Raw genomic sequence first — 22921 nt, 5'->3', positions numbered from 1 at the left:
AACTTCCGATCAACCCAAGGCTGTCTCGTTGACCTGCACTGTGAGACCCTGCGTCGGTGGAACACTAAAGTGCTTTCAGCTACACTAGTGTATGTTAGAGTTGTATTTAATCTGTCCTCCAAACTGAAGACTGTTTCCCCTTTCACTGTACACATGCACACTACTGCCCTCCCCCCATTTCTCTCTTTCTATAGTACTCCTAGGTCAATTACTTAAAACTACTTTCTCTTGGAAAAAGTTTACCTATGTTCCTGCAGCCCATACTTCTTTTGTTTTTCCCTGCAGAAGTGGTGCCCTTTTCACCACTCTGTACTAGGTTAGTAGTATAAAATTTGTAGTTCTTAGGTAAATACTGCACCACACTGATCTGGAATTAATTTAGCTTGGTTTTCTTTTTAGCAGCTGGCTTAGTCCAGTTTTTCTGACTCTCAACCTTGTGTTACTTTGTGTCTATCCCTTCCCCCATCTTGAACCTGCACACCTCCCTTCCCAATCCTGCTTAATTACAGAGGTATCAAAAAGCCTGATGTAGAAAGGCACCATCATTTGACTTAGCTTTTCTGCCTTGCTTCATAGGAATCCTCAGTGGTGTGCTTGCATATAAGTAGCCCACTGCCCTCTAGGTGGCTCCATACTATTAGTGCATCCAAGTGCCCCACCTGCCCACTAGGTGGCTCCATACTATTAGCTTTAGGGTCTCTAAATCCCTTTACCTCTTCTTCATCGAATCCCCCTTACACAGTTCTTATTCATCTCTTTATTATTGTGCTCTCTCACACTGTGGTCCCAGTATAACCATACAAATATTTCCTTATATCACTCTGCTATGATCCCACTTCTATCTTTACCTTCTTATATATCTCAACACACTTACCTTCAGACTTCAGCACTCCACTGATTGATTGTTCTCTCGATCTTCTTCTTCTTTTGGCTCTACCCACTCCATTCACCCTGCCGGCTCACTTCGCTACCCTGCCCCCATTTCCCACTTGCCCCTGTTGTCCTACACTTATTATCACCTTGCCACTCTCCCTCATCTGACACCACTCCCACTCATCAGAATCAATCAGCATTAACCAACCATTCACAGGACCCAGCCCTATTACTCCAACTCTCTCCAGTCTCTCACTATATGCTAATTATAAACACCCCAACTCTATTTTAAACAAGCATTACTCAAATACTCCTACAATGCCTCCACATACTTTTAACAAATCTTCAAACTCTAATCCTATTTACTGCCTAATACCCCCATTTATAATTTTCTATCTTCTCACAGCCTATGAATGCCAACACCTCCCTGGCACCCACTACCATAGAACCAAAACCAGTACTACTAATCAGCCACATAATTCTAACCAACCACTACCCCACCTCTCATCAAACTCTTCTAACACAAAAACTCAACATCCCATTTGTGCTTCATATATAAATCCTAGAACTAAATACTACCACAAACTCTTATTAAAACTCCAGAAACTTGCTATTAGATTACTACCTAACCTCATAGTGGATGGTGACATCCACCCTAACCCAGGTCCAACCCCAACTGTTACTATCAGCCCCACAAACAACACCCATACTAGCCTATGAAACTCAAATAATGCCCCCAACTCCCTCCTAGTGCGTCACCTAAACATTAGAAGTATAAACAAGAAAATTCACTTCTTACATGCCTTCCTGGATGTCCACTCCCCTGATATACTATGCCTTACCGAGACCTGGCTCAAGCCTACTACCATTGATAATGAGATTATACCCCCAGGGTACAATATATTAAGACTTGATCGCATCTCTAAGAAAGGACGGGGGTAGCCATCTTGTATAAATCCACTCTGGAAGTATCCAAAACTAGTAACCCAAATGCCTTGTTTACTAACAATGCAGAAATACTCATCACAAAGGTCCAACTCAACAAACACAAATCTATAAATATTGCGTGTATCTATATTCCCCCAGGTGACAACACAAATACCTTGCAGGGTATCCTCCAATGGCTCTCCACTAACTGCCCCCAGGAAACTATTATTCTCGGGGATGTTAATATCGACTGGAATACTTGTTCTTCAGACTTCCCCTCCACCCATATAAATTTGCATGGCTTCTCACAGATGATATCTTCCCCAACCAGAATCAATAAGCCTAACAAAAAAGAAAGTATCCTAGACTGGATATTAATAAACAACCTACCCCAGATATATAAAACAGGCACCCTACCTGAGGACTTTAGTGATCACTTCCTGACCTATATAATCAGAAAAAGAAATGACATCCCTCAACAATCTTCCTTTAAAACCATTAGAAGTTATAATAACTTTATTCAGACTAAATTTCAGAATGAACTTAACACGTGACTGGTCCAATCTATGGCTACTTCCACTAGATGAAGCAGTCTCATACTTTAACTCTACATTTCTTGCTATCCTGGATAACCATGCTCCCCCACGCACTATCAGAACCAATAACAAAGTAGCACCATGGCTGTCCAATGATACAAGACAAAAAATAATTAGCAGAAACAAAGAGTAGACCTCCTGGTGAACCACTAAGTCCCCAAAAGACCGCCTTATATATAAACAGCAGAGAAATTATATAAAGAAGTCTATTATGCTAGACAAAAAGAATGACTACTATAATCTGCAACAAAAGCACCAAAAATCAACCACAAAAATTCTGGTCTGGCATAAACAAATTTCTCCACCCAGGCCAATCAACTACCCCTACCCCCTAAACTACTCTCCAACAACCTCCTAAAATTGTTGCTAACACCTTTAACACTTTCTTTACAGAAACCGTGCAATCCCTAGCCAGTAAGCTATTTCCCTATACCCCAAGTACCACCAACCACACACCTGATAATAAGATCCCCTTTAAGCTTGATCCAGTACCAACATCTTTTATTAAGTCCCTACTTAAAAAACTGAAACCCACCACCCTTTCAGCAGACATACTACCTGCAGAATATCTCCAAAAATCCGCTAATGAAATAGCATACCCCATATCAATTTTAATCAATAGAACTATCCATGAAGCCTATATCCCCCACATCTGGAAAATCTCCCACATTGTTCCTCTTCATAAAGGGGGAGATTCCAGTGAACTTTCAAACTATAGGCCTATAGCCATTCTGTCTCCCTTGGCTAAAATAATGGAAAAATGTATTCACAAGCAATTTCTTGCCTATTGGAATCAAAACACTCTCCTAGCCCCTTTCCAGCATGCATTTAGACCTTGTCATAGTACAACCTCAGTCCTTCTTTCCTTCCCCCATACAATAAATCAAAACCATAATGACAACAAGCTCTCCTCAGCCCTCTTCGTTGACCTATCCAAGGCATTTGATATGGTAAATCACCAGCTACTCTTAAACACGTTAAAATCACTCTCCATAGATAACCTAGCAATTACCTGGTTTCATTCTTACCTAAGTGACAGACAACAAGCTGTACTATGGAAGAATAACCTATCGTCCCTTTTACCAGTCACCCTTGGAGTCCCACAGGGATCTATATTAGGCCCCCTCCTATTCTCCATATTCATTAATGACCTGTACAAAGTCATCCCTGATGCAACTTGTATTCAGTATGTAGATGACTCAACCCTAATCTGCTCAGCCACCTCCCCCACAGATTTACAATCCTTGTCCCAAATCACTTTCACCAAAGTAGAGAACTGGCTCACTGGTTGCCAACTACTATTAAACCCAAATAAAACCAAAGTATTACTCTTCTCCCCCACTTGCAAGGTCTCCTCACCACCTCTCACCATCACTGCCTTAACCTTCAGTCGTTAGACTGGCTTGAACTACCCTATCAACTGCAATATAACCAACTGATAGTTGTTCACAAAATCCTCTACCAACCAGACAGTACACCCATACTGAAAAATAGTATTACCCCCTACAGTAACCTAAAATCCCTTTGCTCTTCCAAAAAATTGCTAGTGCAAACTGTTAAAACCAACAATTCAGCTGGTGAATCAGTATTCTCCAGCTCTGCTGGTAAAAACTGGAACATACTTCCTGCTGAACTCACCAATGACCCCTCCTCATCCCAATTCAAAAAGTCCCTTAGGAAATACCTAAAAATGCAGCGGCTTTGTCCCTGTACAAAACCTGACTAATCCCCACTCAAACATAATTCATAAATGAGGACCTCATTACAAGAATAAACACTGACACTCTAGCTGTTTAAAATTCTGTGTATCACCCACCTACTGGAAAGATTTAAAGTTAACACTACAGCATATATGATAACCACCTTAATATATGTGTTTTCCTTTTTCAGATGAAATCTTTAACTATTTCTCAGCTACTTGCTTTCAACCTTTGCTGTGTGTATGTGAGAAAAACATGTACCTGTGTGTACATGTCATTAAACAAATCTCAGTTTTGTGATAATCATTGTAATAATTTCACTGTATTTGCACTTGTTTTTGTACATTTGGAGCTTTTCTCCCCGGGCCTCTGCTGAAAATAGATCTGTATCTAGTCGGACTTTCCCGGTTAACAAATGTAAAATAAATAAAAATAAAATAAATTATAGCAAGCCTTAGACAGCTTACTATAATTTTTTAAAAGTAGTTTTGTTTTTTGATCCTCATCTGAGGGGTGTCAGATTGTGGTGGCACAAATTTGGCCCCACAGTTGCTATGGCCATCCCTGAGCATGAAGACCTGAAATGCAGAAAGTGACCACAGTTGCATATGAGTAATGAACCCATCAGATCTATCAAGACAGGAGCAGTAGTGTTCAGTACTTATAACAGGTAAGGAAACTTCTTCTTCTTCTTTCCGCTTTTCCCGGTTAGGGGTCGCCACAGCGGATCATCTGTCCGCTCATGATTAGCAGTGGAGTTTTACAGTGTTGAGTTGCCAGCCCGGCGCCCAACCTTCCACAGAAGGCACATACACGCACACTCACACCTTGGGCCAATTTAGAGTGCCCAATCCATCTACAGCATGTCTTTGGGATATGGGAGGAAACCGGAGCACCCGGAGGAAACCCACGCAATTACAGGGAGGACATGCAGACTCCGCACAGAAGGCACCCCAGCCGAGAATCAAACTAGAAGACCTCTTGCTGTGAGGCGGAAATGCTAACCACTGCACCACCATAGCCACCCAGAACAGGTAAGGAAACTGCAGTGTGAAATTTGAATCCATTCCAAAGACAGGATTATCTTGGGTGATGCTATGTAGCAGGATATGATGAAAATAAAAGAGAGCATTCAGGCAACAGTTGCAGGTCCTCCTAGATAAATCAAGACAAAATGAGTTGGTCTTGATAAAGGAGGACCTAAATGTTCATATCAGGACAGAGAGAACATGATGTGAGGACTACCTGTGCCCACATAAGTGAAGCAATAGTAATAAGGAAGGAGATACCATTCTAAATTTCTGTCTGGCAAATTGTTTAAGTGCAGCCAACATATTATTCAGAAAGAGAAACAATAACAAAATCACATACAAGAGTGGTCATTATGCGGATCAGGCAGAATTGCTCATAATAAGGAAAGGGGAATGAAGGTAAAGTCAGTCATCCCTGGTGAAAATATTAGATTCCAGCATAAACCACTGGTGCCAACAGTTAGCTGCAAGCAGTGGTTTGAGAAAACTCTAATGTGAATAGAGCCTAGGTTTCAGATTTACAAGTTGTCTGGAGTGAAATCACACCAGTTTGAGGAAGCAGTGAAGGCTAGTGCATGTTAGGTGGAGCCAACGAAAAATGACAGCATCTCAAAATAGCATGCATGAAGACAATAAAATAAATGGTTCTACCTGATATTATTGAATTCTCACTAACCCAAAAATTGCATTCATGAGACAATATCAATGAAAACTTATTTAAATGAACACCCAGAATGCAGAAGTTGTACCCTGGGAAACTAACCAATTTTCAGGTAAGTGAGAATTCGATAATAAGAAGCAGACCCAAATAAATATGCAGCCAAGTCAAGTTTGGAAATAAGGTACATAATTAAAGCTGGTGTTGCAATGCAGAAGTCCAGGAAGTTATCAAGAGAATGAATGAGTGCAGAAAAAAGTGGGAGACAGAAAACATACAACAAGCAAAGAAGGAATACTGGTTGGTTACCAAAGAGGCTAAGATAGCAGTTGCACTGGCAAAGAAGTCAGCAGAGAAACTCGACCAGCTTCAGGAAATTGACTCAGCAGATGGCACAAGGAAACTATCAGGCTGCAAGGCATAGACAGAATGATAAAGAAGATAGTCATCACTACACGGAACCGGTACTGCCCATGCACAGTCTATGATGAAAATGAAAGAACACACCCTAGAAGAAGTAAAAGTAGTACAAAAGAAAAAGTCAGGGAAAGCTGCAGGTTCAAATGAAGCTGTGGCAGACATAATCATGATGTTAGGTGAGTTAAGGGAGAAATGACTCCTACAAGTATACCTCATGAATGTGATTGAGGGTATATCCAAGATGACTAGAGAATAATTCTAGTGTCAGTGTACAAAACAAAAGGATGCATTCATATCTGGAGCAATACATAACTATTAGCTCCTGTTACATTATATGAAATGTTGGAGGGGGTGACTGATAAGTGAATGCACAGAGTATCAGAAAGTAAAATGGAAGGTGAGAAGTTCAGATTCAAGTCGGGATGCAGCATAACTGACAGGATGTTTGCAGTAAGTAGCGGTAACAAGGTGTAGATGAGAAAAAAAATGAAATGGACAGTCCTAGACTTGGAGAAAAGGTCTCATAAAATCTCAAGAAATCTAATTTTTGCACTGCTGTGATGATTTAAAATTCCAGAAACATTAATAGAATTAGTGCAAACTCTGTACAAACAGCCAGTGACAAAGTATGATCATTGTTCCGACTCACTCAGTGGGAGCGGGCGCGAAGCAGGGTCAGCACTGAGACCACCCCTACTCATACTGGTGATGGACAAAATTATCAAACAGGTTGAAAGAGAGAGCTCAACAAAACTAAGCTGAAGTATGCAGACTGTGGCAGTGCAAGCAGAATCTGAACAGAAACTTCAGTGAATGTTAGGGGCAGAATACAAAATGTAAGGCACATAGGAAGAAACTGATCACAGACAAGGCAGTTGTGGGAAAGTAAGAAATCAGGAGAAGCTGTCAATAGAGAATGAAAGGAAATGGTGCATGGACGAGGGGAAGATGGTGCACACTACCTACCTTGACCTGGCTAAAGCCTTTGACACTATTTCACACTCGGGCATAATAGATAAACTTTCTCAACTAGGGATCAATCCATACGTTACTAGATGGGTAGCTCACTGATAGAACCCACCTAGTCAAAATAGGGGAAGCCACTTCAAGCAGTAGACCTGTAACAAGTGGTATACCCCAGAGTTCGGTCTTGGGGCCTCTATTATTTGGGATATACTTTTCTGAGGTGCAGGCCAAAACCACTGGGCTATGACTGACCAAGTATGCAGATGACTGCAAGCTGGGTGCTGTCATCAATTCTCCTAGTGATGTGGACATCCTACAGGAGGGTCTCACTCAAACAAATGACTGGTGCCAGAAACATGGCTACAAGCTGAATACCAAAAAATGCATCATCATCATCTCCTTTGGGGGAGAGTGACATCCCCACAAATTATCATATTAATAACAATGTCCTAAGCATGCAATCAGTCGTGAGGGATTTGGGCACCCAGGTTGAGAGCAACCTGAATTTTTGCGACCATTGTTGCTTCTGTTGTACAAAAAGGCTTCTGCATGGCCCACCTCATAAGTAAGGGTATCTCATCCAGGGACAAGGAGGTCATAACATCCCTGTATTCTTCCCTTAGAAAGGCCCATTATTGAGTACAATGCCTCTTTTGGCATGTACCTCACAAGGCACATGCAGCAGCTGGGGAGACCACAGAGGTTCCTCACCAGGAGAATCCAGGGCTTCAAACATCTACCATACACAGATAGGCTAAAAGCCCTATCCCACTACTCAGTTTCATACAGATGTCTCAGAGGTGACCTCTACCTGGCATATGAGGCGATCATTGACCCCACCTTGATGGGACTGCTGCATATCCGCAAGTCAAGCGCCATTTGAGTAACTTGCACGTGTGACCTCAACCTGGTCTGTGACATCAACAGGACTTGTTGGTGGGACAGATTTGTGTCCCAGAGACTCCTCCTCTATGGAATAGACTTCCTGTCCATGTCAAGCAGAGTACGTCTTTACCCCTTTTTAAGCGCAACCTGGATAACTGGATGGCAAACAGAAAATATACCCCTGGGATTCCACCCGTGTCCCTGCTGGACAGGGGCGTCGGATGCTGAATTGCTAAACATGGGCTAAACTCTTGGCTAGGCTTATAAGGGCCTCAGGGCCAATAGCCTAGTAACCTCCCATAATCCTATGAATGGGTTAACAGCTTCAAATATTTGGGTGGGGTATTTGAGGAAAAGGGAACTGAATGAGTGTCAAAGAAGAAAAAGAAACAGAGGTGCTACAAACAACTGGTAGAAAATAGCAGCTATAGTATGTGGTAGAAAAACGGCAAAGTAGCTGAAACATGTGGTGTTCAAAACAGTGGTGCAACTGGTGTTTCTGTATGGCATACAAAATTTGGGCTGAGAAGGAAGGGCAACTGAGGAAGTTTGAGATGATGAAGACAAAGTGCCTGAGATGGGTAGTAGGATGCACACTATGGGACAGACAAAGAAATGAGGACATTAGAGCAGAAGTCAAAGTAGTACAACATGCAGAGAAGGTCACTGAGAACAGATTATGGTGGTGCAGGAAAGCAGGTTTGGGAAGCACTGGATGAATCCTGCCAAGAGAAGGACAGACTGCATGAGAGTGGCTCTGAATTAAGATAGGTAGTGAGAGCTGACATGTCTCCCCACCACCACATAAAAATGAGGGTAATGGGTTTGACAGTAATGGTGATGACGATTTAAGATTTTTTTTGTACTAGTTGTGGAAAAAAGAGCACGTACAGCAGATGTACTCTAAATAGGATACAAACGTACTTTTGGTAGGCTCTTATTTATTGATTTTCACTTTCCATTGTTAACACTGTTTATTTTACAAATGCTTAAGAGATGGTACATTTCTGTGTTGCTTATTCAGAATTGCTGCTTCTGTGAAGTGTTATATGTGTTTATGCAATTCAAAAAATGCCTTAATTGCATTATAGCCTGTAAATCAACTGGATGTTGTTGATTGATGAATGAATATATTTTCACTTGTATTTCAAGCAAACTGATTATTTTTCAGTGATCAGTACATATGTTTCATGGAGCTTACTTCTTTACTTGCTGAAAGCATTACCAAGCATCTAAGAATGCACTGTAGTGTTCCTCAATTAATTTACTATTATAACAAACAAATTATAGCTAACAGCATAATAACAATGCATTATTACAATTTTAATGCTCATACTGTTGTGTTTTTTTATTTAATTGTTAATTATCTGTTATGGTAGAAAAAGGATATAGCATTGTTTTCTGTATGAGAAGCCATAAAATATATAGTTCAGTAAGCCCAGATAATATGAAACAGTCTCATTATCTGGAAGAAAATACTCTTTACTGTAACAGTGTATATGTTATGGAACAGCGTGATACCATCCCAGAAGAATGTATATCTTAATAACAGACAATTCATTTTTCATTGTTTACACTACCTGCTCATGTAAGCGTTTATACTTACTACTGCTAGTTTGACTGCATACCAAGCACATACAGGCGCCCAGATGCACAGCATTGTAAATTTGATTAAATACTGTCAGAGCAAAACAAATGAAGAGAGTGTTTTTAATCTCCAACTGCTTATGAGAAAGTCATCACTCCCAACAGGGACAATGATTTAATTTTTTCAGTCTGCTTTAATGTAGTAGACAAATAGGCATGCAGCATTATAAATGAATAACAGAATACCAATACTGATTTGCCCTTTACTCGGTGTGCTGTGGCATTATCTGTGGCATTATCTTTTCCACTCTGCAATTCTCAATCCTTTAAATATAACCACTTTTAAGTTTTTCTGCAATGACATATACTACAGCTCAAAATATTGGAACAGATGTATGTTAATTTTGCAGAACTGCATGCCAAGAGTGGTTGCTGTTTATACTTGCACTTACTTTGTGTTTATAGCCACTTATATGCCACATAAGAATTTTGTGCAATGTCAGCGATCAAGTTATGAAAGCAGATCTGATATTTCATGCTTTTTCCATTTCCCTTAACATGCTGTTTGGTAGTTTATCAAAGGTGATTTTGGCTATTTGCTAGTAAAGAGTTTCATCCTAAAACTCTGTTTGAGTCCCTCAGCCTCTATCCTTGCAAAGCATGTGTCTGAGCAAATCTTATAACTAGTTTGTGCTGTATATCACTCGTAAAAAGAATTGCTCATCTCTAATTGAATTATGTGGTTAAAATGAATAAATAGCAATTATAACAATAAGTGCATTTGGAAAACTAGCTAATTTAAAAGCATGGGTATTGTTGTCAAGGACTAATATAAAATATTCTGACTTGCTGGTTAAGAAGCATTTGGAACCATGGATAAGACATTTTCTACAATTTATTTTATTCTATCAGTGTATTTAATGTTTGCCACTCTAAAGGCTTTAAAACAGAACTAAAAATTAATTCTTAAGTAAATCAACAAATCTTTTAATGAAACATTCATATTCCATTAGGATCCCAGATCATTTAAAATGCCTGCTCACATAACATGTCATTTAAACAGTGGAGTAGCAGTATATTAAAAATGTCTACGCCGTTCTTCTTTTGTGAGGTTCCTTCAAAGCTGATCAGCTATGGGGGGAGGGCATTAGAATACATTAAAAATGATGACAAATCAGTTTGACTGCATTAGGACTGACTCATCTGAATGAACAGTCTGAGTCGGCATAGTATTTACTAAGAGAAGTAATACTAATGCAGCATTGTAAATGATAAATAATGATTTCATTTTTCTAAGCTAGAGGCTATATGCATCCTACCTAAAATAATAACCACCACAACACAATAATTATTTTTCATCAATGACCTTTATAATGACAAGAAAAGACAATTCCAAACTGAATATTATCACAGAGACACAGGTTTGTATGACAGATAAAGGTCATTGCATATATTTTCAAACCAATCAGAATTGTTTCCTGTAAAATTAATACATCATTATGCTTTCCTTCCTCTACACAGTATCTCTGTATATCTTCGATATCCAAAACAAAAATAAAAAAATATACAGAGACCCCATGCCAAGGTTGCAACTCAAACACTCTTACCCACTGCTACTTTTATTAATCCTGTCACACGCTTACCAATAGTGATATGTCAGTAAGTACTCTCCACATTACATTTCATGTGGATGCTACATAGCACTTTGTAACACCATGTTACTGTAGTACCACGCATTTATTTTATTTATCATTTGTTAACCAGGAAAGTCCAACTTGCAACAAGGCCAATTTTCAACAGAGGCCTGTGGAGAAAGACTCCAGATACATGTCTTTGTAACATGGGAGGAAACAGGAGCACACCCACATGAATGCAGGGTGGACATGCAGACTCCACACAGAAGGCACCCCAGCTGAGAATTGAACCAGAGAACTTCTTGCTGTGAGGCGACAATGCTACCGCTGCACCACTACACCATTTATCATGTGTATGTCATGTTAAGTCACAGATGAGTGAGATTAATGAAGACACTATTTTACTGAATCAGATACTGAATGAAAAGCTTTCATCACGCTACTATCACACCAGTTCATTTCCTTGCTGCTGTTACAGGTCTGTTGTCTTATCTGATAGAATCTATATCATACAACTCAATAACTATATAGCAAAATGCATATGAATGCAAATGTACATGGAAATAATACAGCATACAGCATAGGAAAAATATTCAGACCAGCTACATGGTATTGTCATGACTTCTTCAGCAAAAGTGAATACTCCCACTGATTACTAAAAAGGAAACACCACCAATGTTATATTTAAACATCATTTAAATGTATAACAAGTAGTACTATTCTGACCTAGTGCTTATAGTGTCATTATAAAAATATAAACAGCCTAAAAGGCACAGTTATGTAGCAAAGTTAGGATTACTGCTGGCAAACTAAGTCTACAAAACAGCTCAATGATGGGATCATGGGTAATATATAGTCTGACAAGTTAAATAAATATAGCATTAAGTACAGTCTGCACCTAATGTATATGGAAGAATGGAAGAATTAGGCCGGTCAGTCAAACACATTGGGAATCAGTTGAAGTAAGAAGGAGAATTCACACCTGAAGTGCCTATACAAATAATTCTCTGCAGTGCCATAATAAAACCACAATGTAGAACCTGAAGGCTTGACTACTTGTGATGTACTGTGGCTTTCAGGTGGTATCCAGTATGTTACAATACAGTTCCATGTTAAATATGTGCATAATAACATGTTCTGAGTTATATGACAAAACAAAACTTTGCTTAATAATCTTTTCTAAGTTTTTCAAAGTAACTTACAATGACATAGTATTCTACTGTTATAACCTGACTATTTTCCGCACCTATCCTTTTCACTGCAGAAATTAGCCTGAAATGTGCTCCACTATACACAGCTCTGTTTCTTTTATATTTTGTTGTATGCACTTCTTAAGATACTGCATATTACAGCAATAAAACTATAAAAATATTTATAGTAGAAAGGGAAGATCCTGGCTTATGATCTGGAAGTAAGGCTATAATGCTCAAGTACATTAACCTTTTTAACTATGGGATGTCAAATATGTTTCAGGATGCTGTATATAAACTGTTTTTTTAGTTATTTGCAGTGATCTGTCACTGCATCCAATCTATGTAAAAATGCTACACCAATACAATGCTATGCCATGAGACAAAGAAAGAAAGGACACCAAGAACCCTATGAAAAGTGAAGCGTGGTGTAATTGTGAAGCACTGTGTCACTCCTTATGTTCCATAAACAATAGCCTAATATTAGCATATCACTGAGAAAATGACAGTAGAGATCCCATGAACCACAGAAAATCACACAGGGTGATATAATAAGGTCATGGTAGGACAATACAATGACCACGACAGTCGAATTGCAACACAAAAATGGTGGTATACATTGCTGTGTGTGGTACTTGCCCTGCATTCTGTGTAGGAAAAAACACCCATAGGTTACGGGATACAATGGCAGAATACCTTAGAGATATGAGAAACAGTAAAACCACTAACGCATTATATTAAATATGTGATCATTTTAACACATTTTCTTCTTTGTTATCGATAGGGTTAAACACAATGACGGGGGGATGAGAAAACTACACTTGAAGTTATGGAGACACTATGGCAAATGAGACTAAATGCCACAATGTCCCCAGGCAATAATGACAAGTGTTCCATGGCCAGTGTATTGAAACTAAGGGCACCATGCATCTGACACAGTCTGTATATGTATTGTTACTTTTTATTATTTTTTTACTTTTTGGTGTTTCTATGTATTGTGAATATTTTAATGGTGTGATATTATTAGTTTTTGTACAACTGGTTAAGTCTTACAAGTCTGATGGTGGGCAGCCTGTGTAATGTTTCCTTATAAGTGATTGCTTTAATTACTTAGTTCTTTTGATTGGTGTCTTGTTACTATATTAATTAGGCTTAATGCCAAGAACAATGTCTCTGATGATACTTGTATGAAACAGGAGAAAGCGTTAAGGCTTGTTGGGAACTGTGTTTTAATAAACATTCAGTTCGCTTGGAATTTGAAGTGGTGGTGACTTTTTTATTTTTTAGTTTGGATAGTAGAGATACCATGCTTGAGAATATTTCCAAGTCAGTGACAAAATAATGATCTTGGACTTTTACTAAGTAATAACATTCTTATACTGTTAGATATGACAAATCATTTATAGGAGACTAGGTACTTATAGTACGTAGATTATGTTGTAGCAGCCTAATATACAAGTGGCCACAATATCTGAATGATATCAATGTTGTGGATTAATGCATGCTGTATATTTATACAAAGGATGTATTGATGTATGAAGTGGCAGATGTATAAACAAATCACTTATCACTACCACTTACAGCACCTACAGCACAGTTTCACTTTCCTAAGTACAGACTGCCATAACTCACACATATTATATTTGGGAATTTTTTTGTCTTTGGTCCTCATGGAGCGCATTATTGTTTCCCATTTTTCTATTCAGTTCACATCAGAAGCTGCTAACAGATCCTGCCACAGCTTCTTGTAGCTGTAGTTCATTAAGTATTTATTCAGACTCTCATTTACCTTTAAAACCAATAATGTAGACAACCATCTGCTTCCAGTTGTTCTACTCCCCCAGAAATAAGTTCCACTGTTTGGGCTCTTAGCCCACTAGTCATGCTCCTAACTTCTTAACACAAGAACTGTTATCCATATACCCTTGATCATAACAGTACCTGCCTTGGCATTTACTAAGCTGTGTTAAATATAAGTTAATGCAAACATCTCAGATTGCTATGAACTGGTTTGCATTACATTTAGATGAACACCATGCTCACCCTGATATTTAGCCCTTGACTGTTATAAACCTATGTGCATTTTCATTGCATTTGCAGTCCACTGTGCATAAAGTCTTTCTTAAGTTATTTTTTAATGTACAATCTTTGTGTAATATCATTGAAGAACAATTGCTTTCAAAGTGCATTAGAACTGGTATATAAGAATTTTAAATAAACTAATGCACAACCAGCCTGGCAGCAAAAACAGTGCCAGTAAAGGACAAACACCCAGCAATACTCAATACTGCACACAATCTAGGTTTAATAGATTTTCTTTCACAATAAAAGGATTGCGTGCTTTTGTTTCCTACACTGGAAAGTTTATCAGAACCACAGATGTTGTAAGGAATGACATTTCAAAAGACATCAGCAATAAGAGGTACTGTATGTGTCTCAATTATTTAGGAAAAAATTTTTCTAACACATACTTACATTACAATAGTAATCATCTTTATTTTCAAAAGAGGAATATTGTGAGGATGATTTGACAAATGAGTTATATTTTATTGGGAATTTATTTTTGGTTAGATGATACCCTAAAGTAATGATTAATTCATTAAAAGATGAGGTTATTGGGGGATAGGGTAGGTTCATAGTTTAGTACTAAGTTTATTCATTTAATGAGCTCCCTGGAACATGACTTGAGTAGGACCATCCCCTTTAGAAATAGGGTTAAGAATTTGAATCCCAGTGAAGTAAGTCAATTGGGCCCTTATTTTGTATTGGGTTACAATCAGGACACCTAAAAGTTCAGGACATTATTAACAAATGCTGGAAGCTTTTTACCTCAATGCCAAATAGTTTAAAGGTGTTTAGTAGACCATGACAATTTAGTTTTAAAAGAAGCTAAAAAAACATGTTTGAAAATGGTTTGTGTCTTTTAAATGTCTCTGTGTAGGACAGATCTAGGAAAGGAACATTTAAGTGTGGGATGTATCTGGAATGTCATTTTGTTGCAAACACCACAGGTTTACATTTACCTAATTTAAAGTATAAATTACCAGCAACCGGTTACTATAACTGTCAGTCCAAAGGGGTAGTTTGCTTGGTGTACTGTTTACACTATTTTTCTATTTACGTCGGGAAAAACTAAACGTAGCCTAAAACAAAGGATGTATGAGCACTTATATGAAATCAACAGGAGGAAATACACTAACACTTTACTTAGGCACAATGTTGTGTGACCAAGCAAATTTAAAATTGTGGGTCTTGGAGCAGGTTAAACCTCAGGAAAGAGGGGTGATTGGGAGACCAGATTAGAATGCCATAAACTTATTTGGGAAATATGTTTGGATAAATGTATAAGTCTCGGATTAAATGACCATTATTCCCTGGTTTCCTTATTGAAATTAAGGGCATTATAGTATTAAAATATGCGTTTCTAGTTAATTTTCATGAAAATATAGTTTTATATTTTTATGTACTTTTTATATATTTTCAGTGCACCTTTGTACATATTTTACACATTCAAATATTTATTTTTAAATAAGAATTTGAAATTATTTATTTTCCTTTTCAGCACTGTCCATTTATATTTACGTTGTGATTGGTTCTTATTTTAATTGTTGAACCAATGAGAGTATATGTGTGGCTTTTTAAATGTCATTCTTTACAACGTCTGTGATTCTGATGAAGTTTCCAGTGTAAGAAACAAAAGTTTTCAATCCTTTTATTGTGAAAGAAAATCTATTAAACCTGGATTTTATGCAGTATTGAGTACTGGTGGGTGGTTGTCCTTTATTGATTCCATTTTTGCTGCAATCATTTTGAGTTTTATTCAGCCTTCCTCAAGACTTTTTGGTTTTGGTATAAACTAATGACTATACCTCCCCCATTAGAAGATACACACATTGCTGTGGTATAGCCCTGCTATTAATAATATTAAAAGAGAAGGACACACAGAAAGGCAAGCCCCTGTCTTGGACTACTGGGGTTATAAACTTTATGAAAATGGTATGTTTAATTTGACATTTCTATGTCAGCCAAATCACATGTCTTACAACAAGTGTTTTTCTCGTATCCAAGGACCATTTTACATATGACCAAAGCAGTGAATGATGATGCAAGATAAGTTTTAATTGAAAGCATACGATCATCACTGCTAAACAACCTGAACTGCAGACAACTGATATAGTAAAACATGCCCCTATAATGATATGATCTATATAAAAAAGCAGCCTTGTATGAGAAGTGGCATAACATCACAAAGTGAAACCTTGATTTCACAAGTAAAGAAGATTCAACTACATAAAGAAGTCAGCTGCAAAGAGATGCAGGCAGGCTGTCAAGCAGCTTCACCATCAGTTTTGACAGATTGTGGAACTTATACTCATAATGCAGTGTACAGATGTGCCTGTGTGCAATTAGTCACAACGGGGACCTGGCTGTGCTCTTATAAGCCCCCCCAACACACACAGCAGTTGTCAAACACTCATTAATCAACAGTGAATGAATACAAATTCAAGACTTTAGGAAAGGACAGAGTTATGTTATGATATATTCAAAATAAGGTTTTAATTATATTTGTTTGTATTTAAAATAACTGTCATTCTGGGTGGGAAAATGTCTAGGAACAGTAAATCCTCTTGATGTATTACTCTGTGGATTGTAGCCAAATATAACCTCAGTGTACATTACAGACTGCACCTGCCAGCGCAGTAAAGGTACCCTAAAATCGACAACAATGTTCAAGGCTGTATTAACCACTGACGTAAAAGAAGTGCAGTCTACAGCCTCCTTTAATAAGCCCATAGTGCCAGGGTGGCAACTCTAGTTGGCATTTCATGAAACAGGAAGTAATTAAGTTCCACAGCTCATATTGGAGGAATAATGACATACGAGGGAATGGCTGCCACCTGAATGAGTGCAAGAAAACTCTCCTAGGAACATCACAAATAGGAATATTATTATTTATAAACAGTGCCTAAAGTGTCTTGTGAAATATTCAATCAGAATTCTCTCAAGTGAAACTGACATTTGCAGAACTTAATAAAAAGAACACTGGTGAGCCATATGACTAGGCAGTAAGAACTGCCTGGTATATAAAACATCTGGTAGAATTTATAGTTACAACTGATGTTATCATTATGACAACAAAAAACATATTTCATGAAAGACAAGAAAGAAAAATCAGGAAGCATGTAAGAAACTGTAAACTAAGTGATACACAGCTTTTCATTTACCTAGAAAATAGATTATTTGTTAAAAACAAAGATCCTAGATCACCACAAAATGGTAAAACAGGAAAGGGTTATATATATGGACATGGCAAAGGCTTACAGCATTACTTCTAATGAAATCAAAAGAAACACAATGAAGAAATGAGTGGACCTGGACCATGGAAATCAAACCAAGCGAGTTTAATGCCACAAAGTCCAACAAGCAAGATTAAACAACCAAGGTTTAAGTGCTTTCATCATAGTGTATCATAGACGTCCTCAGAAACATTTGCCATTTAAGTTCCTTGAGTTCAGCCAGGTCATTCCATGGACACCCTGCCTAATGTTGTGATGGACTATATCAATACCCATAAATCTGACCATTTTTTCAAATTTATGGGTATTGATATAGTCCATCAGAACATTAGGCAGGGGGTCCATGGAATGACCTGGTTGAACTCAAAGAACTTAAATGGCAAATCAGACACAGACACACACACACACACACACACACACACACACATACACACACATATGTGTGTGTATATATATATATATATATATATATATATATATATATATATATATATATATATATATATCGCTGAGTATATTCCTTTGCAAGTCTTTTGTCAGCAAAAACAGATAAACCAGCAAGTAAACATTTAAGATTGGAACAAGACTTCTTTATTCACAAAACAATAAACCCAAGCGCTTTCGCCTGAGAGTCTCAGGCTTTTTCAAGGTAAAATAACTGTGTGGCCATTCAGCATATACAACACTCTTAATAGGCCAAACCCATTAATTAGATCATGAAGAATTAATCAATTAAAAACAGTTGTTGTTACCTTCAAATAACCTAGTTCATATTTAAAGTGCTGTGGTACTTATAAAACCATTATTCATTAAACATCCATAAAACTACATTATTTAAAAAGTCTATGTATAATTTAAAATAAAGTTGTACTTGTAATGAGTAAACTGTACAAAAATAAAAATTTTTTATAGCCACATACTAAATAATGTTCATCTTTATAAAAAGTGTGCCACCAAAAAACATATTACTTGATGTGAACAAGTAATACAAATTGTCTAACCAGATGCAACCATCATAAGTCCATCTTTGAAAGCATTAATTTAAATGTAATAAATTAAGACCTAAACCTTATAAGAAAATGTGTGTGAATGAATACCCCAGGACCAAAACACATTGAAATATGTGTTGTTAAATGTAAACAAGAAATGCTTTAAAATTACAATTTACAGCACTTTAAATATGAACTAGGTTATTTGAAGGTAACAACAACTGTTTTTAATTGATTAATTCTTCATGATCTAATTAATGGGTTTGGCCTATTAAGAGTGTTATATATGCTGAATGGCCACACAGTTATTTTACCTTGAAAAAGCCTTAGACTCTCAGGCGAAAGCGCTTGGGTTTATTGTTTTGTGAATAAAGAAGTCTTGTTCCAGTCTTAAACGTTTACGTGCTGGTTTATCTGTTTTTGCTGACAAAAGACTTGTGAAGGAGTATACTCAGCGACTGCTGCTCCCATAAGAAGGAATATTTGGTGTTGTATTGTTGTTGAAGGCTGAGCCGGTGGTCTTCCCTTTGCTTCTTAGTTTTGGTGCTGTGTTTCTTTTTGACAAGGTTTAGGTCCCTAAAGCATATAGCTCAGAGGGATTGGGATTTCTTTAAGTGGAGCATGTCCAACAGCTCTGGGTTTGATGTAGCTTTGTATGTTAGGCAGAGATCACCTCTGAGTAGGCAACATGCGACAGAGTAAAGCTGGAGGTTTTGAGACGGTCTGCATAGGGCATCTGTTTGAGGCTGATAATCCTCTTTGTGAGGTATTTCTGCGGCCTTTCCAGTTGTTGTAGATGTCTTGTGAGGTACATACCAAAAGGGACGTTGTACTCTATAATGGGTCTAATGAGTGATGAGTAGAGGGGAACAATGACCTATTTTTTTCTGGATGAGAAACCTTTTGTAATGAGGTGTGCCACATAGAAGGATTTCCTGACTACTGTGGCAATGTGATTATCTACTGTCCACCTGTGTCCCAAGGTCTTTTATTACACTTTCGGTGTTAAGTATACTACCACCTATGTTGTAGTTCATGGGTACAGAGTTTTTACCAAAGGGGATGACAATGCACTTTTTGGCATTGAGCTTGAGGCCATGGCTTTGACACCAGGCATCTGTCTCAGTGAGGCCTTTTTGTAGGATGTCCACATCGTTAGGAGTTTTGATTATGGCTCCTAGTTTGCAGTCATCTGCAAACTTTATTAGCCAAAGACCTTCTGTGTTAGCCTGTACTTTAGAGAAGTAGATACCAAACAGCAGAGGACCCAGGACTGAACCCTGTGGTACTCCACTTGTCACTGGTCTTAAGTCAGATTTGGAGTCTGCTACTTTCACAGTATGAGTTCTGTCAGTGAGCCAGTTGGCAACCCATCTTGTGACATAGAGATTTATACCTAGTTTAGTAAGTTTATCTATAATTCCAGAGTGGGGGGTGGTGTCAAAAGCCTTGGCAAGATCTAAATAGGCTGTGTGAATAACCTTACTCTTGTCTACAGCTTTGGTGACTGCTTCAAAGAAGTATATCAGGTTTAGGAGACATGATCTGCATTTTACAAACCCGAACAGGGTGGGTCCAGAGTTTGGAGATTACCAATGTCTTTGTTTATAAGTTCCATGATGATACGTTCCATGGCCTTGCAGACCAGGCTCGTCAAGCTAATGGGGCGGTAGTTCCCCGGGTCCATGGTGGCTCCCCCCTTGTGGAGTGGGATAACCGTCACTGTGCACCATTCAGCGGGCACAAAGGCTGAGGTGAAGCTATGATTGAACATGGTACTTAGGTAGGGTGCAGGTTCATTCTGTAGTTCATGTAGAACACAGCCTGGGATGTTGTCTGGTCCCATGGATGCTGTGTTCTTGGCTTTGGAGAGTGTGGCTTTTACCTGTGCAGCCGTGATTACAGGAACTGTGCTTTCTTCCGGTATACAGATGGGCTCTTTAGGGGGTGAGAGGGGGGTAATGTTAGCACTGAACCTATCTGCCAGGATGTTGGCAATATCAGTTGGGTCTGTATATTTAGTGCCATTGTGCTGTAACTCAGAGCAGATTTGAGTGTTGTCATTGAGATTCTTGACATCTGTTGTCTTAGTGTTCTGCAAATATACAGAGATCAGTATATATTTTTTTGGTTTTATAATTTGCACTCTGATTCCTCACATCCCTGTTGAAACTTTCTTCCCCACTTTCCCATCCCCATTTTGGTTTCTATTGCTTGTGTGTTGTTAACTCAAGGTTCCCTTAATTTGAACTGTTAATAGCAGCAGTCTGCATTTAAAGTGGAACCTGTGTGTTGAGAGACAGCCTTACAAGACTATCTGCAAATATACAGAGCTGAGTATATTTTTCTGTATTATTCTGTATTATAGAGCTAAATTGTTGCTTAGATATATGTTGTCTTAGTATTCTGCAAATATACAGAGATCAGTATATATTTTTTTGGTTTTATAATTTGCACTCTGATTCCTCACATCTCTGTTGAAACATTTCCCTACCCCCCTCCCTGTTCTTGGTTGTAGTTTAAATTTGGTGGCTTTTGCAGTGCCCGCCCCACTGTAGATTTGATCTAGGATACTCCCCCAGTCCCATCTCTTTACCGCATTCTACCTAATAAACCCTTTCTGCACTTGCTTTTAGTCCTTTTTAATTTAATTACATTTTTTCAAACTGTGTGTGGACTAATATTGCTACATACTCAAGTGTGCCAGCTTGCACTGCATGTGAATTTTTACTACTGTTTTTGCTACTTTTCTGAAAAAAAAAATTGTAAGCCTGTTTCCTACCTTTTCTGTAATTAGTGTTCCAGATACAGATTTGCTGTATCCAGGACTATTTGTAAGCTTCTGAGCCCCCAGGCCTTTCTGTATTAGAGGGAACCTTCTAGCTTATCAGTGGGAGTGGTAAGCACTAGGTAACCTGTCTACCACATAAGGAGTGGTTCTGGCCCAGAATTTGTAGTTATTGGCCATTTGGGCGGTCTTCCATCTCTCTCAACTTTCTTATTTGAAGGCCTGCATTTGCACTTGTTTCTGTCCTGTAACTCCTGGGCCCATCTCATTTGCTCACTCAAAAAAAAAAAATGATCTGCTTTTACTGTATTTGTGTTTCTTCCTACTTTATTTTGCTTTTGCATCATCTCAAAAGTACTCAATTGTATTTATTACTGCTTGGTGTAACTCATTCTAAGCCTTTTAGTTTAAGCACTTGGGCTTCAGACCAGTTGTCTTACATTAGGAAGGTTTGTGGTCTGCACTGTGGTGGCAGGACAGGTAGCTTACATCCTTCTAAGTTGGGAACTGCTGATTGAGGGCTCAATGTCTGTTATTCTAAAAGTGTATTAATTCTGTTTTAAGTACTTGGGCTTCAGGCCAGTTATTTTACATTAAAAGGGTTTGTGGTCTGCACTCTTGTGGGAGGAGAGGCTGGACTCTGCCCTTCTAGCTGGGAATTTCTGGTTAAAGGCTTATAGTGCCTGCATATCTAAACTGCTTCTTACTGAAATTGGTACACCTTGTTTTCTGTAGCATAGACTAGATCCAGACCTGCTGAATCTAGCTTTGTTTGTATAACTTGAGCACTAATCCAGGCATTCTTTAAAGTATTCAATTGTATTTATTACTGCTTGGTAGTAACTTGATTAAAGTGTAGCTATCATTCTAAGTCTTTTGGATTAAGCACTTGTGCTTCAGACCAGTTGTTTTACATTAGGAAGGTTTGTGGCCTGCACTGTGGTGGCAGGACAGGTAGCTTACATCCTTCTAAGTTGGGAACTGCTGATTGAGGGCTCAGTGTCTGTTATTCTAAAAGTGTATTAATTCTAAAGTTTAAGCACTTGGGCTACAGGCCAGTTGTTTTACATTAGGAAGGTTTGTGGCCTGCACTGTGGTGGCAGGGCAGGTAGCTTACATCCTTCTAAGTTGTGAACTGCTGATTGAGGGCTCAGTGTCTGTTATACTAAAAAGTGTATTAATTCTGGTTTAAGCACTTGGGCGTCAGGCCAGTTATTTTACATTAGGAAGGTTTGTGGCCTGCACTGTGGTGGCAGGACAGGTAGCTTACATCCTTCTAAGTTGTGAACTGCTGATTGAGGGCTCAGTGTCTGTTATTCTAAAAGTGTATTAGTTCTGGTTTAAGCACTTGGGCTTCAGGACAGTTATTTTACATTAAGA

General features: G+C 38.3%; 1 protein-coding gene across 1 annotated transcript in view; it reads right to left on the bottom strand.

The window, feature by feature from the left end:
- Positions 1-22921, bottom strand: part of AMPH (amphiphysin) — a 1643383-nt gene that overhangs the window by 998825 nt on the left and 621637 nt on the right. The gene's annotated exons all lie outside the window — the stretch shown is intronic.

This window comes from Protopterus annectens, chromosome 3.part0, assembly GCF_019279795.1.
Source record: "Protopterus annectens isolate FY-2018-M chromosome 3.part0, PAN1.0, whole genome shotgun sequence".
Classification (NCBI taxonomy): domain Eukaryota; kingdom Metazoa; phylum Chordata; order Ceratodontiformes; family Protopteridae; genus Protopterus; species Protopterus annectens.
Note: the sequence above shows the minus strand (reverse complement) of the source record. Positions and strands in the feature narration are given on the sequence as shown.